Below are 19,136 nucleotides of genomic sequence, written 5' to 3' on the forward strand. Positions count from 1 at the left end.
TTGCTTTCTTCAATCTGTTGGTTTAGAACCTGTGGGATATGAAAGATCCTATTATTTAATCCTGGTCAGAAATGGCTTTGACATGCTTTTCTTGGCTTTCAAGAAGGAAACAAATGAAAGACTGTGGTTTTTTTTTTTTTTCTCTTTCTGTAACTTAGAAGAAACCAACATTCTATTTAAATAAGTAGTTGGCATTTTGGCTGTAGGGAGCATTTCTCAAGAAGATGGTAAACAAAATAAAATCTAAGAGTAGACAAGCACATTTTAAGTGACATCAGCATTTTCTAAGATGTGGTGGAACCTCTCTAAGCTTAATGGTGGGTCTTGTTTGTTCATTTACAGGAAATGCAGGCACAGCTCAGTAACACTCTATATGAGTGTGTGTGTGTGTGTGTGTGGCCACACTCCTGCACAGAATTTTTTTTTTTTACTTTGATTTTACTTTGAACATTTTATCTGGATATTTGGAAGTGTTCAGACAAATTTCCATAAGAATTAATGAAAAGTGGGATATTATGTAGGTGGGAAGCAGGCATGAAAAAGGAAAACACGAAATTCTAACAAGGGAACAAGGGGATTCACACCTCATCTTCTCCTGAAGACTTCTCATATAAAACCTGCTGCCCAGAATGGCCACTCCAGGCTGAAAAACATCTCAGCATGTACTTATCAAACCATTTCCACATACACTACCCCGACGGTATTAAACTCCCCCTTAGCGTCTTTAGTGCAAACTACCACTCCATCTTACAGCTGTTGCGATCCACTAGGGAAGGAGAAATCATGAGCCCTGTTCTCTTCCACCAGAAGAGCAGTGCTTCTCAAAGACAGCCTTCTCAGAAGTGCTCAGAGTGCAGGCCCACCCGGAATGGGAAGTGATAAAAGGGGTCCTGCCCACTCACAGCATCTCTGGTGAATGAAACAGAACCAACAGGACTGGCCGATGGCTCCCAGCCTTGGCAGGAGAACGTGGTGAGCAGGAGGCTTTTGTTTTTTTTAAAGCAAACACTAGGCTGCATGGTTAGTATTATTGGAGCAGTTCTGCGGATGACTATGATGAGGCCCAGAGAGGTTGTATAACTTGCCTGGCTCAGATGACAATCTGCCTGCCAATCCAAGAGACCCAGATTTGATCCCTGGGTCAGGAAGGTCCCCTGGAGAAGGGAATGGCTACCCATTCCAGTATATTTGCCTGGAGAATCCCATGGACAGAGGAGTCTGGAGAGCTACAATCCATGGGTTCACAAAGAGTTGGACACAACTGAGCGGCTAACACTAAAATCACAAGTAAATCAAGGTTAGACTTGGGATTCCAATCCAAAGGGCGGCCCCTTGGGGAAGAGATGCCCAGCCTGCCAGGAGATGTGATGTGAGTGTTGACAGGGGAGGCTGAAGAATGAACCACAGTGAGGAAGAGGCTCTGTGACTAAAACTGTAGGCCGAAGACTTCTTTCTGATGCAGGCCCAGTCTGTGGGACTCGAGAGCTTTCTCTGTAAATCACACAAGGTTCCAGCCAACACAACTCCAGTCACAGTGTGACTGCCTCAAAAGGCCATGAGACTTGCTCAGAGCGGCAATACCCACACAGACATAGAAGGGACGCCCTCTGAAAACCCTGGAAGTCCAAGGAGGACTGCAGAAAACATGGGAACATCCAGTCACAGGCAGCTTGTAAGTCCTACCAGTGAGTACAGGGTTCTCTGGGACTCTGCCAGGGGATCTCCCAGCCTCGAGCAGTGACGGGGACAAGAAGCTCCTTTTGGGGGCATCAATGACTCTGAGAGAGCTGGGACACATACTCTGCCATGTAAGGTAACAGCAGTCTGACATGAATAAAAACTGTCCATCTGGGGGATTTTCCTGGCAGTCCAGTAGTTAAGACTTCACCTTCCAGGGCAGGGGCTACAGGTTCAATCCCTACTTGGGGAACTAAGATCCCACAGCCAAAAAAAAAAAAAAAGAAAAAAATCATTAAAAAAAGGAATAATCAGAAGCAATATTGTAACAAATTCTTATTCAAATAAAGACTTTTTAAATGGTCTGCACAGAAACAAAAAAGAAAAAAGCTCTCCACGTCCATTCAGAGAGACTTGGAAATGTGATCACAATGAAAGCGGTCCCAAACTTTCAATGGGATGGGTTCTGTATGAAATACACAAGGGACACTGTGTCCTTCACTTTGTTGCTATATTGGTCAGCAGAAAGTTCCTGGCCTTGGAGCATAGTATTTTAACTTCTTGGACAGTTAGATTTTCTGCATCTATTTGCTATTCTGTATCCACTTTTAAAAGATGCTGCTGAAACTTAAACAGAGCATAACCCTGAATCCACTTGAAATGTGCCCTAAAATCACCTAAGTACTGTCTGCAGCCCAACTAGGATTCTGGGCTCAAATACTGTGTCGAAAGGTGTGTGCTCTCAGAGCCCTTGATGGACTCAGAGCCGCATGGGGTGAAGTGGGGGCACCAGGGTCTCACAGCTGTCTCCTCAGCCAAGAATTAGTTACAAGTCCCTCAAGTATTTTAGAAACATCTCATAAAGCCAGAAGATTTTCTGGGTGAGCCCTGCTGCATTTGATCAATAAATCACAGGGTTTACGAGCTGTATATCTCCATTTTCCCCTTGAGCATGAGTCTATCATTTTCTAAGCTGCATTCATCAGGGATTCCCATGGAGCCACGCTCCTCCAGAGGCCCCCATGCTGAATGGTACTGGAGGAAGAGGGGGCAAACGAGGCACTTAAAGGGTTTGTCAGAGGCTGGCTGGGGTGGCATCACCCCTCAGCACCAAGGTCCCCACACCACTTCAATCAGAATCACCTGGGAAGCTTGTTCACCAAAACTTCCCAGCTCCTGGCGGGATTTCTGGTCCAGTGGTTTTGAGGAAGGGTGCGGGGGTGGGGAGGCATAAATGTATATTTCCAATAAACTCCCCAGAAAGTTCTGAAGCTAGACATCTATAAACTGCATGGAGCAGCATTCTATTTGGACTCATTGTCAACATAAGAGGAAAGACCCTACAGTCCATTCCTGCTTTACTCTGCAGTTACAATGGTGTAAATCAACATCCTTTTCAGAGACAATTAAGCTGGGCTTTCCAACAAGGGCATCACAATGCTAGGACTCTTGTCTCTGAGAGGATGATTAGAGAGGAATGATAATCAGACAATACAATGAAGACTCTTGAGAATCCCTTGGACTGCAAGGAGATCAAACTAGACAATCCTAAAGGAAATCAGTCCTGAATATTCATTGGAAGGACTGATGTTGAAGCTGAAGCTCCAGTACTTTAGCTGCTGCTGCTGCTAAGTCTCTTCAGTCGTGTCCAACTCTTAGCGACCCTGTGGACTGCAGCCTACCAGGCTCCTCTGTCCAAGGGATTTTCCAGGCAAGAGTACTGGAGTGGGGTGCCATTGCAACCTGATGCAAAAAACTGACTTATTGGAAAAGACTCTGATGCTGCGAAAGATTGAAGGCAGGAGGAGAAAGGGACTACAGATGGATGGCATCACTGACTTGATGGACATGAGTGTGAGAAAACTCCAGGAGTTGGTGATGAACAGGGAAGCCTGGCATGCTGCAGTGCATGGGGTCACAAAGAGCTGGACACGACTGAACTGAACTGAAATATACTCTCAATTGTTTGAGTTACTGGTTTCCTACAGAAAGAAAATATCTATCTTCTGGCTTCCCTGGTAGCTCAGTTGGTAATAAATCTGCCTGCAATGCAGGAGACCCCCGTTCTATACCTGGGTTGGGAAAATCCAATGGAGAAGGGATAGGCTACCCACTCCAGCATTCTTAGGCTCCCCCGGTAACTCAGCTGGTAAAGAATCCACCTACAATGCAGATTCTGCAGGGAAGATCCCCTGGAGAAAGGAAAGGCTACCCACTCCAGTATTCTGGCCTGGGCAATTCCATGGACTGTATAGTCCACGGAGTCGCAGAGTCAGACATGACTGAATGATTTTCACTATCACAGATAGAAAAGGAATGAGGAATAAAAGCATGCTCCACCTGGAATTTGCCTTTAATGTGTCATTCCTTTTCCTCAAGACTTATTTTTAAGGTTTTCTGACATCCAAATAATGTCAATAGTGAATTTGATAACTGCAACCAGAAAATGTTCCAATCCCAAGCTCACCTAAAGCCCTGGCACATTCTAAGAAAAGCCACCATGTGGCCCTGAAGCATTTTAGTGAGATGCATGGGTGAGGGCTGTTGAAGTCTGCCCCATCTCAAATGACCTGAGTGACTTTCAGAGTTAGAGTGGAGAGAAATCCAGAAGGACAAACTCCATCTAATATTGTGGTCCTGCCCATGAATCTTTTCAATCACACCACATGTTCTTTATGCAGAGTGTTCTCATGTGCCCTGGCGGGAGGAGAAAATCCTGAGAGCTACCCCAGTGTTTCTGCACCTGCCACAGAACATGAAGCTCCTCACACTTTTTAAGGAACTAATATTATCTGAGAACTCGAAGTGGAATCTAAAACTCATCAATCTTGCAAATTTTCACATTTACCGTCAAGTCCTTAGAATAATTTGCAAAGTGAAATTTTTGGTAAAATTATTAGATATTTAATGTTTCTGTGATGGTATTTCTAAATCCAAATCTCTGCTTTCAAACCTTAATCCTACATGTGTGCATTAATTTCTAAGGTCAATTAATTACATTCATACACTCTCCCTCCCCCCACATACTATTTCAAATTCCACATTTATTACATTTATATTTAATTTTGCCTTGGAATTTATACTTATGGTATAAATCTTTATTGTCTCAGAGGTTTCTAAATGCTTATAAACCAGTATCATGCTTGCTTTATTCCCATTTGCTAATGAATTTAACTGTCTGCATTATCAAGTTTCCCTGAATTATTTTTTTAATTTTATTATCTTAAGAGCTAATACATAAAGATTTTAAAAATTAGCTTAAAAAAGATGTTTCCTTACTACTTTAGCCTCCATTCCTCCAATCCTTTTTCTAATTTTATGTAAAATATCAATACTTACATTAAAAGATTTTACGTATCTTTCCAGAACTGTGTTATGCCTTTACAAGTGTATATATATGTGTACAAATATATTTTTATAACACAAATCACAGCAGACTATTCACTGTTGTGAACCTTTTCCTTTTGACTTTGTAATATATCGTGGTAATCGTTATGTCCTTATCAGTACTTAAAGGCTTGCATCCTGCTTTTTCACTGCTGCATCACAGTTCCAGCTGCACAAATTCAAGGAGCTCCTTACACTGTCTTCTCCATGAGCAGCAGCTCCTGGGCTTCTGCAAGGCCCTGCACTACATTGTTTCTAACCCTTCTACATACAGCCCTACGATGAAGAGGCCTGTGTGTATGCCCCAGTAACTAGTCGATCTGTAGAATGAAGCCTTAGAAGTCAAGTGACTGATTAACTGACCCCTCTAAATGAAGCCGTCTATACCTCCATTCTGAAGGAGATCAGCCCTGGGATTTCTTTGGAAGGAATGATGCTAAAGCTGAAACTCCAGTACTTTGGCCACCTCATGCGAAGAGTTGACTCATTGGAAAAGACTCTGATGCTGGGAGGGATTGGGGGCAAGAAGAGAAGGGGACGACAGAGGATGAGATGGCTGGATGGCATCACTGACTCGATGGACATGAGTCTGAATGAACTCTGGGAGTTGGTGATGGACAGGGAGGCCTGGCGTGCTGTGGTTCATGGGGTCGCAAAGAGTCGGACATGACTGAGCGACTGAACTGAACTGAACTGAACTGATAGCTCCTGCTTCCTCGAGCACATCACTGAGTCCTTTGTACCTCAGATCTATAGTACCTTCCCATCACCTCCACCCTGGACCAGGTCACCATCACCCCTTTGTTGGGCTATTGCAAGACCTTCCGAATTGGTCTCCCTGCCATCTGCCCACCTGCCTTCCAGCTCATTCTCTACAGGGTCACCACTGAGACCGTTTGAAAGTATAAATCTATGCACTTCAAGTTCCTGCTTCAAGCTGTTTCACGTTTCCCTTCGCCTGAGGAAACTCCAAATTCTTTTCATGGCCTCTCTGGCCCTTGGTAATCATCAGGCTCATCTCTTACCCCCTTACCTGCCCTCTCTGCTCCAGCCACACTGAACCTCTGTCACGTCCTGAGGAACTGGTCATGATCTGACTCTTGGCACATCTGGCTCCACTTGCCCCGAACACTCGCTCTTGCCTAATTCAGCCCCTTATCTAGCCAGCCACTCCGCTGTTCTCAGTCCTCCACCTAAACACACAGCATAGTGGTTAACAGCACAGGCTCTAAAAGTAGGCTGCCTGGGTCTGCTTCTACCATTTATTAGCTGTATACTCAAGTTAATCTACTTCTCTATGCTTTATTTTCCCTATCTGTAAAATGGGACTAGCAACAGTATCGACCTCATGGATTTGTTGTGAGGATTAAACTGGTTCGTGTGCATGAGGTACTAAGCACAATAGATAGCTCATCATAAATGCCCCGTAAGTGACAGGTATGATTACTTTTATGTACCCTCCTTTGAGGGAGGCTTCCCAGGTGGCGCTAGTGGTAAGAGCCCGACTGCCAATGCAGGAGACACTAAAGACATGGGTTTGGTACCTGGGTGGGGAGGGATCCTCCTGGAGGAGAGCATGGAAATCCACTTCAGTATTCTTACCTGGAAAATCCCATGGACAGAGGAACCTGTCAAGCTACAGTCTATAGGGTCATAAAGAGTCGAACATGACTGAAGCAACTTAATACACATGTACACACCATCCTTTGAGAGGTCCTCATGGACCCCTTAGACAAAGTTAGATCCCTTTGCCATAGTAACTGCCATGTGAGTGGATCTAAAAAGTAGAGGAAGATATACTAGTGATTAACTTACTAATGTGGCTTTATCCATTCACTCAGTCATTTATTCACTCACTCAATACATATTTATATGCAAAAATTCTGCTCCAGGCAACCATACTGCACACCTGTGAGCATTGATCAGACTCACAGCCCTTCCCAGGGCTGCCAAAGTAAGGAACTGATCTCCCTGATTAATGATTTTACTATTCAGTCAGTTAACATTTATGGAGCTAATAGCTATGCCTTGTGGCCAGGCAATCTTCAGGATGAAAGACATAGAACAGGAAAGCCCAACTAAGTCCCTCACTGAGAGCGTTTACTGTGGAGTAGAGTCAGACAATAAAACAAAGACAGTTTTAACATAGAGTTAAACTGTGATGGACTGTTGAGAGTCCGTTGGACTGCAAGGAGATCAAACCAGTCAATCCTAAAGGAAATCAACCCTGAGTATTCATTAGAAAGATTGATGCTGAAGTCAAAGCTCCAATACTTCGGCCACCTGATGCAAAGAGCCGATTCACTGGAAAAGACCCTTATGCTGGGAAAGATTGAAGGCAGGAGGAGAAGGGGATGACAGAGAATGAAATGGTTGGATGGCATCACCAACTCAATGGACATGAGTTTGAGCAAATTCCAGGAGATGGTGAAGGACAGGGAAGCCTGTCATGTTTCAGCCCATGGGGTCGCAAGGAGTTGGACGCAACTGAGTGACTGAACAATAAAACTGTGATAGCAGAGATCATGAGAGAGGAGTAAGGGATGCTGTTCTAGATAAGGTGTTATAAACTCCTCTTGGAGGAAGCAACATGTGGGCAGGCTCTTAGATGAAGTGAGAGAGCACCAAGGTCTGTTTGGTGAAAGAGAGTTCCAGACAGTGGTAACTCCAAGTGAAGAGTCCCTCAGAATTTTGTCTTATTCAGGGACAAGCAAGAATGTCAGTGAGGCTAGACCTCAATAAGCAAGGGCGAGAGTGAAGGAGAAGAGACCGGAGAGGCCTCTGGGGCCAGAACATGCAATGCTTTCTAGGTCAAGATGAGGACTTCGGATTTTCTAAGTCTGAAAGAAAACCATCAGAGGTTTTTGAGCCAAGAGATGGTCAGAACAAAAATTGCAAAAGATCACATTAGCTGGTGTGTGAGGAACAGATCTGAATGTATGTGGAAAGGGATAGGTATAACCAGAGAAACTATTTAGGAGGCTACTGAAGTAGTCCAGAGAACAGTGGCTTGGGTGAGAATAGGAACAGGGCTGGCGGTCAGACGTGGTAAGGTTGGGACTTCCCTGGTGGCCCACTAGTAAAGAATCTGCTTTCCAATGCAGGCGATGCAGTTCGATCCCTGGTCAGGTAACTAAGATCCTGCATGCTGTAGGGCACGGCCAGAAACAACAAAGAAGAACAAGAAGTGTTGATGTATGGCAAAACCAATACAATACTGTAAAGTAATTAGCCTTTAATTAAAATAAATAAATTTTAAAAAAAGAACAAGAAGTGGTCAGATTCAAGACACATCTTGAAAGCAGAGCCATCTGCTAATGGACTGAAGGAGGATTACGAGTAAAAAAGAGAAGCTAAGGATGACTCGAGGTTTTACAACAAAACGGTGAGATGGGGATACTGAGGGAGGACCAAGTGTTGGAGAAATGGAATCAAGCATCTAAACCAACATGTCAAGCAGGGAGTCTGGAGCTCAGCAGAGACATCAGGACCGAGATGATATTTGAGAGTCCTTATGGGGTCGCACAGAGTCGGACATGACTGAAGCAACTTAGCAGCAGCAGCAATAGCATACAAATGGTACTTAAAGTCATTGGGCCAGATGAGGTCCCAGTGGGGAGCAGCTGGGAAGAGAGAAGAAGAGAAGAGCTAGTCTTGCACCCTGGGGCTCACCAAACAATGGCAAGTTGAAAAGGCAAGACTGTTCTAGCAAAGGAGGCTAAAAAGAAGCAGCTAGTGATGGAGGGGGAAAATCAAATTAGAAAAGAGAATAACTATTACAGTTACTAAGTCACAGAGGGAAAAAGGGGTAGAAGGGGAAAAGGTACACAAAGGATTCCTGATGAGCTCATCACAAGTATTCTGCTGGCATCTCCCCCTTTTATTCTTAATACCACACCCTCCCAGAGCTGATGGTTTCTCTTCCATGCCTACTCCCTAGGCTTCCTTCCTGTCTGCATTTCTGCTGAATCAAATGTGTGTGTGCGTGTGTGTGTTCATATGTGCAACACTTGCATTAGGCAGCCAAGAAAAGAACTGGACAAAAGATATTCAACCAAGAGGAGAAATACATCAGTGAAATTGTTGGGTCTTCTTAGTTTTGCTGCTTAAGAAGTCTTGGGATTGACATATGCATACTACCATATAAAATAGATAACGAATAAGAACCTATGGGATAGCACAGGGATCTGTACTCAATAACCTATATGGGAACAGAATCTAAAAAAGATATATGCATATGTATAACTGATTTGGGCTTCCCAGGTGGGGCTAGTGGTAAAGAACCCTACTGTTAACGCAGGATACATAAGAGATGTGGGTTCAATCCCTGGGTTGGGAAGATCCCATGGAAGAGGGCATGGCAACCCACTCCAGTATTCTTGCCTGGAGAATCCCATGGACAGAGTAGCCTGTCGGGCTACAGTCCATAGGGTCTCAAAGAGGAGGACACGACTGAAGTGATTTAGCACGCATGCACATAACTGATTCGCTTTGCTACACAGCAGAAACTAACACAACATTGTGAATCAACTATACTGCAATAAAATTTAATTTAAAAAAAAAGTTCGAGATCCCGGAAATATATTCTTCTGGGCAGACATACAAATCAAACCATTTTGACAAATGGTCAAAATAGCCAAATTTCCCCTAGTCAAATCAAGCTTCTCTCAATTATTTAAAATTTCAGGCCTGTAACATCCTCCTTTTCATTTTCTTTATTATGTCACTATGTCCCTGAGGTGACCTGGAGACATCAAAGCCACATTAAATCCTTGGACCTTGCTGGAAAGCTTCCCTTCAGCTTGAAAAAATAGACTCTAACCAGAGGGATTTCTATTTAAAATAAATTTTAAAATGTTGTATAATTTTTGTGAAATCACTTTTATGATATTTTTCTCATTATAAAACATAAATAGATGTAATTAGCCCTAGAAAATTAAAATTGGTGGTAAACTAATCTGTTTATGTTCTTCCCATACGTTTATATCCTGACTTCTGATAACAGCCTCTGTTTCCCTTTCAAGGACACATTTCCATGAAAATTAAACCACAAGAGAAAAAAAGGGAAAAGTTTTAAATTTCTCTCTGAGCCTCTCTTATTAATACTCTTTGAATTTATTGACAGATTTTTATTGGCCCCAATCTAATGTCTTTCCTTTGTTCGGGGGGTATTTCAAGTACATCATCTCTTTTTACATAATGGTAACACAGTACCTGAAATTAGTTATTAAATAAAATACCCAAATCCTCATCAAATGTTAATTGTTGTAATGTGCCATATCCGTAGTCCAACAGACTCTTTTTAAGCCTCAACTCATGTTTCCTTGTTGTTCAGTCAGTCATGTCTGACTTTTTGCGACCCCATGGATAGCAGCATGCCAGGCTTCCCTGTTCTTCACCATTCACCATCTCCCAGAGTTTGCTCAAACTCACGTCCATTGAGTTGGTGATGCCATCTGGCCAATTTATCCTCTGCCGCCCCCTTCTCCTCTGGCCTTCAATCTTTCCCAGCATTGGGGTCTTTTCCAGTGAGTTGACTCTCTGCAACCAGGTGGCCAAAGTACTGGAGCTTCAGCTTCAGCATCAGTCCTTCCAATGAATATTCAGGGGTTGATTTCCTTTAGGATTGGTGGTTTGATCCCCTTGCAGTCCAAGGGACTCTCAAGAGTTTTCTCCAGCACGACAGTTCAAAGGCATCAATTCTTTGGCACACAGCTTTTTTACTGTCCAGCTCTCACATCTGTACATGACTACTGGAAAAACCATAGCTTTAACTATATGGACCTTTGTAGATAAAGTAATCTCTCTGATTTTTAATATGCTGTGTAAGTTTGTCATAGCTTTTCTTCTAAGGAGCAAGCATCTTTCATGGCTGCAGTCACCATCTGCAGTGATTTTGGAGCCCAAGAAAATAATTCTGTCACTGTTTCCATTGTTTCCCTGTCTATTTGCCATGAGGCATTGTTTCCCCGTCTATTTGCCATGAGGCAATGGGATGGGATGCTATGATCTTCATTTTTTTGAATGTTGAGCTTTAAGCCATGTTTCCTACTGCTTGCTTTATATCTCACCTAGAAGATTCCTCATACCTACCAAGCTTTAAACTGAAGGTTTGGTTCTTTCTTCATCCCAATCATTCTTATTGCTGTGTGCTCAGTCACTCAGTTGTGTCTGACTCTTTGAGACTCCAAGGACTGTAGCCTTCCAGGATCTGCTGTCCATGGAATTTTCCAGGCTAGAATGGTAGAGTGGGTTGCCATTTCCTACTCCAAGGGATCTTCCTGACCCAGGGATCAAACCCTCATCTTTTGAGTCTCCTGTATTGGCAGGCAGTACTTTATCACTCATGCCACCTGGGAAGAATTCAATGGTTCTTTCATCCCCTCAGTTGCTGAGTCTTCCCCGTGGACTCCATCACCCTCAACCTCCATAACCAATTATCGCTAGATTCAGTCAAGTCCACTTCTACAATATGCCTTTTTAAAATTTATTGTTGAAACAAAATTTAACTTTTTTTTAAAGCCTTTAATAAATTTGTTACAATATATATATTTTAATGTTTTGGTTTTTTGGCCACAAGGCAGGTGGGATCCTGGCTTCCAGATTAGGCATCAAATCTGTACCCCCTGCATTGGAAGGTGAGGTCTTAATCCCTGGACCACCAAAGAAGTCCCTACAGTATGTCATAAAGCTCTCCATTCACTGCATCTCCTCTGTTCCCACACCAACCCAAGGCATCCTCACTTATAATTACAGACTGCAAAAGCCTCCTATTTAGTCTCTCCTCTTCTATAATTTCCCCTACCAATCCAAGCCCAATCTCAAAATATTTTTTGCATAGACATCATTCTGAAAAATAAAATCAGGTAAAATAATTCCCTGGTTATCAAAACAACCCTGTTAGACCAAAATTATTCATCAAAACATAATGAAACTGAATTATCATGCCAGTTGCAAAAAGATCTGAGAGTTCCAAAAATCTAAGCAAAATTTAGCTCTTAATTTAATAATCCACACATGATATGGTCATGAACTTTCTTCTTCTAATTCCGTATTCTTCCATGGAGGGATCGAGGATTCACATGTGAGACAAAATCATCAACAACCTTTTTTTCCTGAAGAAGTCAGCTAAGAATGAGGAAAGAGTTTCTAAAGCTCTGTCCCTTTAAAAACTAGCTTTTGGGGTTCAAGAATTCTTGGTATATCACCACTGACCTCTTCTACAAACCACAGAGTTTTATGAAAGATGTTGACAGCATCACTTCTTGTTTTAATTTCCTCAAAAAAAAAAAAAAGTCCTATTTTGTGCAAAGAGGTAAAGATTTTATGACTTCTCCTGGGAGTCTGTTCCCCACTCCTAAACGATCTCACTCTTGTTATTACAGCTCTGATAAAGACTCTGATGAAACACTTCTTATATATTTCTATTTTATTTATCAAAACATCTACTTATGCATGCTGTTAGTTAAGGGTGCTGTTGTTTTCAAGATGTGCAAGAGAAAACAAAATGCTATCTCATGAAGAGGAGATGTTTAGCTACCAGAGCTACTTCCTAATGCCATTTCCATGGAAACAGGACATTTCCCCTTAACTGCAATGACATTAATAATCAGGTGTCTAAAGTCATACAAAAGGGAGAAAAGAGGACAGAAATTACCAGCCAATCTTTCCTATGTCAATGGGGAACACGACGATCATGACCCTCATCCAAGACAAGAATAGATGTTCAACAAGTTAATCTTTCATCTTATTTTTGTTTCTAAACACATCGTATGAAAACAACAACAAAAAAAGTTGCCATCCAAAGAAAGGATTCTGCAGAAAACCACTCAAGCAACAATTGAAGAGCAGCTTAATCCCACCGTTCCTCCATGAAGCCTCTCCACACCCATCGTGTGCCACCCACAGCCAAACACAGAGGGCATCTGATCAAATGCAGAAGTAAAGGATTTGGGCAAAGATGTATTTCTTGTAATTTCTTTGTACAGACCTCTGTAGAGCTCTATTTACACAGTGACAAAGGAGTATATGAAAGAAGTAAAGGAAAAGCTCAAATAACTCAAATCAGAATGTTTATAAATTTATGAAAGTCTCCAACTATACATCCAACAGTCAAATAACTACTTTTTTTCTTTTAATTTTCCCCAGGTGCTCACTGTCATGTCAGTAGCTTTAAGTCTCAAGAGTAAAATAATTTGCAAACCATGAGAAAAACTACATACAATTTTTCATAGCAAAAGCTTAAAACAGAACATATTGCTTGTGGCCAGAATTGGGAAGTATGAAACTATCCTGCTATGATTAAACCTTTTTCTATCCACTTCTTTCAAGATATGCAAAACAAATAATCCATCAGACCAGAATTAAGGACAAAGAACTGGCTTGGAGTTTTTCTATCATCACAGGATGATCCAAAATCATGTGAAAACAATTTTGTGAATAAAAAGTTTACAAAAGTTTGGAACTACTTCTTGTAAGACATTCACAAAAAGTGTTGAACCAACTAAAAAGTGCATGGTAAAAACAGCAAATGTTACACTTCCACACAGTTTTCTGGAATATCCGGTCAATAAACATGCTATTAATTTGGCATTCTCTTCAAAATGATAATTTGAGGAAATCTTTAAAGGAAAAATTATGGCATGTCACAATGTGGTTCAAAATAGTAGCAACACAACCTCAGATATATAGCCAGGAGTAAGACTGTTGGATCATATGGTAGTTCTATTTTTTTTTTTTTTTTGAAGAAACGCCATATTGTTTTCCATTAGTGTCTGCACCAATTTATATTTGCATCAACAGTTTTGTGTGTTTGTCTAAGCAGTATCTTAAAGAGCTATCTGCACTCCTGTGTTCACTGCAGCATTATATACAACTGCCAAGATATGGAAAACACCTGTGTCCTTTGATGGATGAATCAAAAAAATAAAATGTGGTATATATACACCATGGAATATTATTCAGTCATAAAAAGAAGAAATGTGCCATTTTCAGCAACATGGATGAGCCTGGAGGGCATTTTGCAAGTAAAATAAGCGGGGAAGAGAAAGACAATTATTGTATGGCATCAAGCACGTGTGGAATCCTTTTATAAAAAAATCAATTTCATAGAAACTGAGACTAGAATGGTGGTTGGTTGCCAGGACCAAAGGGAGGAGAAAATGGTAATGGCAAGGAGTATAGATCAAAGGGTACAAATTTCACTTATAAAAAGACTATATTTTGAGGATCTAATATACAGTATGGTCACTCTAGCTAATTACAGAGCACTGTGCACTTTAATGCTACAGAGAATAGATTTTAAGCAAATAGATATTTTAAAAAGAGTTAATTATGTGAGGTGATGAATGTGTTAATTATCTTGATCTTGGTAATCATTCCACAATGTATATCAAATCATCCCATTGTGCACTTTAAATATACATAATTATATTTGTCAATTTTTCCTCAATAAAGCTGGAGAGGGAAAAAAGAAAAAAAAAAACAATGGCAACATCAAACTCTGTTCCCACCTGGGCAAAGTCATAGATCAGTCTTGCTGGCTAGTATCACAGAGATGCAATCAACCCTCAACCCTGCAGGCTCAGATTTCAGACTGTCAGCACAGGTAGTGCTAGTGGTAAAGAACCCACCTGCCAATGCAAGAGACATAAGAGACATGAGTTTGATCCCTGGGTTGGGACAATGCCCTGGAGGAAGGCATGGCAACCCACTCCAATATTCTTGCCTGGAGAATCCCATGGACAGAGGAGCCTGGTGGGCTACAGTCCATGGGGTTGCAAAGAGTCAGACATGACTGAAATGACTTAGTACACACTCAGCATATCAAAGAATCCTTCTCCCATAGCTGAGACTGAAGATGAATCCAGGATGCTAGTTTAGGAATTTCTACTGAGAAAAGATCCAAATAGTGACTTCCATTTTTTACTTCAATTTTCAGTCTGTGTGAAAAACAGCATTTTACCCCCAGTACGATGGTGGTTTTTCTTCCTTGGGAAGGAAGGAAGGAAAGAGAAAGAAAGAAGAAAGGAAAGGAAGGAGGAAAGAAAGAAAAAAAAAGAAAGAAAGAAGTAGGGTGGATAGAAATGATGCAGTAAATGTAAGGGTTGACATTCATCTCACACAGCCCAGCCTCCCTGATCCAATGTACCCATCTGTACTGTGCTTAGTCACTCAGTCATGTCTGACTCTTTGCAACTCCATGGACTGTAGTGCACCAGGCTCCTCTGTCCATGGGGATTCTCCAGGCAAGAATACTGGAGTGGGTTGCCGTGCCCTCATCCATGGTTAATCTTCCCAACCCAGGGATTGAACCCAGGTCTCCCTCATTGAAAGCAGATTCTTTACCATCTGAGCCACCAGGGAAGGTCAAGAAGATAGAGTGGGTAGTCTATCCCTTCTCCAGGGGATCTTCCCAAGTCAGGAATCGAACTGGAACCTCCTGCATTGCAGGCAGATTCTTTACCAGCTGAGCTACCAGGAAAGCCCAATATATCCATTTGGTCTCTGCCAATGCAACCCAAGTGCCCAAAGGCATCCATTTATCAAGGTTCCCTCTCAGCAAATCAGGATTCAGAGAGGCATTTCTAGCTTTGCCCTAGCTTCTTCTCTGTTTTCCCATGGCTAATCAACCTCAGTGCTCAGCAACACATTCTCCCATTAGATATATTAATACTTTTAATCACATTCAAATTAAGTCTGGTGGGGAGGGGAGCCATTCTGTATCTTTCAGGTGACTTTGTACATTTCTCTATTACAACTGATTTTTAAGTTTAATTTCAGTAGATCATCTCATGTCTTTGATTTTCTCAAGTGCTCAGGGGTTATACCAACAGGTCTGTAACTACCAAGGACTAAGTAATCTCATGATTCCAGCTACTTCACATTGTCCATATTGAGTCTGACCCAGAAAATATAAAGCTTTTTTTTTTTTTTAAGATGGCTGTTTATAAGAAATTAAAATCATTGAGGAAAAATGAAATAACTGATAAGAAAGTTGTCAACTTATTTTGCTAAGAGCATTTAAAAGAAAAATATACCATCTACTAAGTAAAGATTTGTTGTTATTATTCAGTCACTAAGTCATGTTCAATTCTTTGCAATCCCATGACTGCAGCACACCAGGCTCCTCTGTCCTTCACTATCTCCAGGAGTTTGCTCAAATTCTTTTTTTTTTTTTTTTTACAGAAAGCACATTCTCCTTTATTTATTATTATTTTTTTTTACATGGTGAGTGAGTGAAGTCGCTCAGTCGTGTCTGACTCTTTGCGACCCCATGCACTGCAGCCTACCAGGCTCCTCCATCCATGGGATCTTCCAGGCAAGTGTACTGGAGTGGGTTGCCATGTCCTTCTCCAGGGGATCTTCCTGACCCAGGGATGGAACCTGGGTCTCCCGCACTGCAGGCAGACGCTTTACCCTCTAAGCCACCAGAGGGAATATGAACATGGTAGTGCGGCTATAAATGGAATCATTTTCTTCTTTTTCAGATAGCCATCATTAATACGTGGGTGCATTACTGAGTTCTGTATGTTAATTTTTTGTCCTGCAACTTTACTCATGTGGATGATTAGATCAAGATTTTTTTTTTGGATTTTCCATATATAAAATAATGTCATCTGCAAATAGAGACAGTTGTCCTTCTTTTTCAGTTCTGAGGACTTTTATTCTTCCAGTAGCCTGTATTATTTGGTAGGGCTTCCAATACTATGATAAATACAAATGCTGAGGGAGCATCCTTTTCTTGTTCCTGATTTTAAAGGAAAGCTTTCAGTCTTTCACCACTGAGTATCATGTTACATGTGGACTTGTTATGACCTTTATGTTGAGGTCTCTTCCTTCTCTATTTAATTTGTTCAGAGTCTTTACCTTGAGCAGATGTTGAATTTCATCAGTTTTTTAGATGTTCATACGTTCCTCCACCCCTTCCATTCTATCAACGACATATATCATGTTGATTTTTGTGTATGCTGAACCTTCCTTGCATCCCGGGGACAAATCACAATGGATCAAGGTGAATGATCCTTTTAATGTGCTGCCAAATTCAGTTTGCTAGTATTTAAGTCAGCATCTTTGCATCTATATTCATCAGGGATATTTGCCTGTACGTTTCTGGTAGCATCCTTTTCTTGCTTTGGTGTCAGGGTAATAGCGTCTCACAACATGAGTCTGGTAGTGTTCCTTCTAAGAATTTTTGAAACTATTTGAGACTTGGGATTGAGTCTTCTTTATTTTTTTTTTCTTAAGCCTGTTCTATACATCAGTGTCTCTTTTGCTGTCTCATATACAGGGTTATCGTTACCATCTTTCTAAATTCCATATATATGCGTTAGTATACTGTATTGGTGTTTTTCCTTCTGGCTTACTTCACTCTGTATAATAGGCTCCAGTTTCATCCACCTCATTAGAACTGATTCAAATGTATTCTTTTTAATGGCTGAGTAATACTCCATTGTGTATATGTACCACAGCTTTCCTATCCATTCATCTACCAATGGACATCTAGGTTGCTTCCATGTCCTGGCTATTATAAACAGTGCTGCGATGAACATTGGGGTACACGTGTCTCTTTCCCTTCTGGTTTCCTCAGTGTGTATACCCAGCAGTGGGATCGCTGGATCATAAGGCAGTTCTATTTCCAGTTTTTTAAGGAATCTCCACACTGTTCTCCATAGTGGCTGTACTAGTTTGCATTCCCACCAACAGTGTAAGAGGGTTCCCTTTTCTCCACACCCTCTCCAGCATTTATTATTTGTAGACTTTTGGATCGCAGCCATTCTGACTGGTGTGAAATGGTATCTCATAGTGGTTTTGATTTGCATTTCTCTGATAATGAGTGATGTTGAGCATCTTTTCATGTGTTTATTAGCCATCTGTATGTCTTCTTTGGAGAAATGTCTATTTAGATCTTTGGCCCATTTTTTGATTGGGTCATTTATTTTTCTGGAGTTGAGCTGTAGGAGTTGCTTGTATATTTTTGAGATTAGTTGTTTGTCGGTTGCTTCATTTGCTATTATTTTCTCCCATTCTGAAGGCTGTCTTTTCACCTTGCTAATAGTTTCCCTTGATGTGCAGAAGCTTTTAAGTTTAATTAGGTCCCATTTGTTTATTTTTGCTTTTATTTCCAATATTCTGGGAGGTGGGTCATCGAGGATCCTGCTGTGATGTATGTCAGAGAGTGTTTTGCCTATGTTCTCCTCTAGGAGTTTTATAGTTTCTGGTCTTACATTGAGATCTTTAATCCATTTTGAGTTTATTTTTGTATATGGTGTTAGAAAGTGTTCTAGTTTCATTCTTTTACAAGTAGTTGACCAGATTTCCCAGCACCACTTGTTAAAGAGATTGTCTTTAATCCATTGTGTATTCTTGCCTCCTTTGTCAAAGATAAGGTGTCCATATGTGCGTGGATTTATCTCTGGGCTTTCTATTTTGTTCCATTGATCTATATTTCTGTCTTTGTGCCAGTACCATACTGTCTTGATAACTGTGGCTTTGTAGTAGAGCCTGAAGTCAGGTAGGTTGATTCCTCCAGTTCCATTTTTCTTTCTCAAGATCGCTTTGGCTATTCGAGGTTTTTTGTATTTCCATACAAATTGTGAAATTATTTGTTCTAGCTCTGTGAAGAATACTGTTGGTAGCTTGATAGGGATTGCATTGAATCTATAAATTGCTTTGGGTAGTATACTCATTTTCACGATATTGATTCTTCCAATCCATGAACATGGTATATTTCTCCATCTATTAGTGTTCTCTTTGATTTCCTTCACCAGTGTTTTATAGTTTTCTATATATAGGTCTTTAGTTTCTTTAGGTAGATATATTCCTAAGTATTTTATTCTTTTCGTTGCAATGGTGAATGGAATTGTTTCCTTAATTTCTCTTTCTGTTTTCTCATTATTAGTGTATAGGAATGCAAGGGATTTCTGTGTGTTGATTTTATATCCTGCAACTTTACTGTAATCATTGATTAGTTCTAGTAATTTTCTGGTGGAGTCTTTAGGGTTTTCTATGTAGAGGATCATGTCATCTGCAAATAGTGCGAGTTTTACTTCTTCTTTTCCAATTTGGATTCC

The 19,136-nt window shown here is 41.1% G+C and overlaps 1 protein-coding gene across 2 annotated transcripts in view; it reads right to left on the reverse strand.

Moving 5' to 3' along the window:
* DGKI (diacylglycerol kinase iota) overlaps nucleotides 1-19,136 on the reverse strand; it is a 515,206-nt gene that overhangs the window by 352,142 nt on the left and 143,928 nt on the right. The gene's annotated exons all lie outside the window — the stretch shown is intronic.

The sequence above is a fragment of the Bos javanicus genome, chromosome 4 (genome assembly GCF_032452875.1).
Source record: "Bos javanicus breed banteng chromosome 4, ARS-OSU_banteng_1.0, whole genome shotgun sequence".
NCBI classification, from domain to species: Eukaryota; Metazoa; Chordata; class Mammalia; order Artiodactyla; family Bovidae; genus Bos; species Bos javanicus.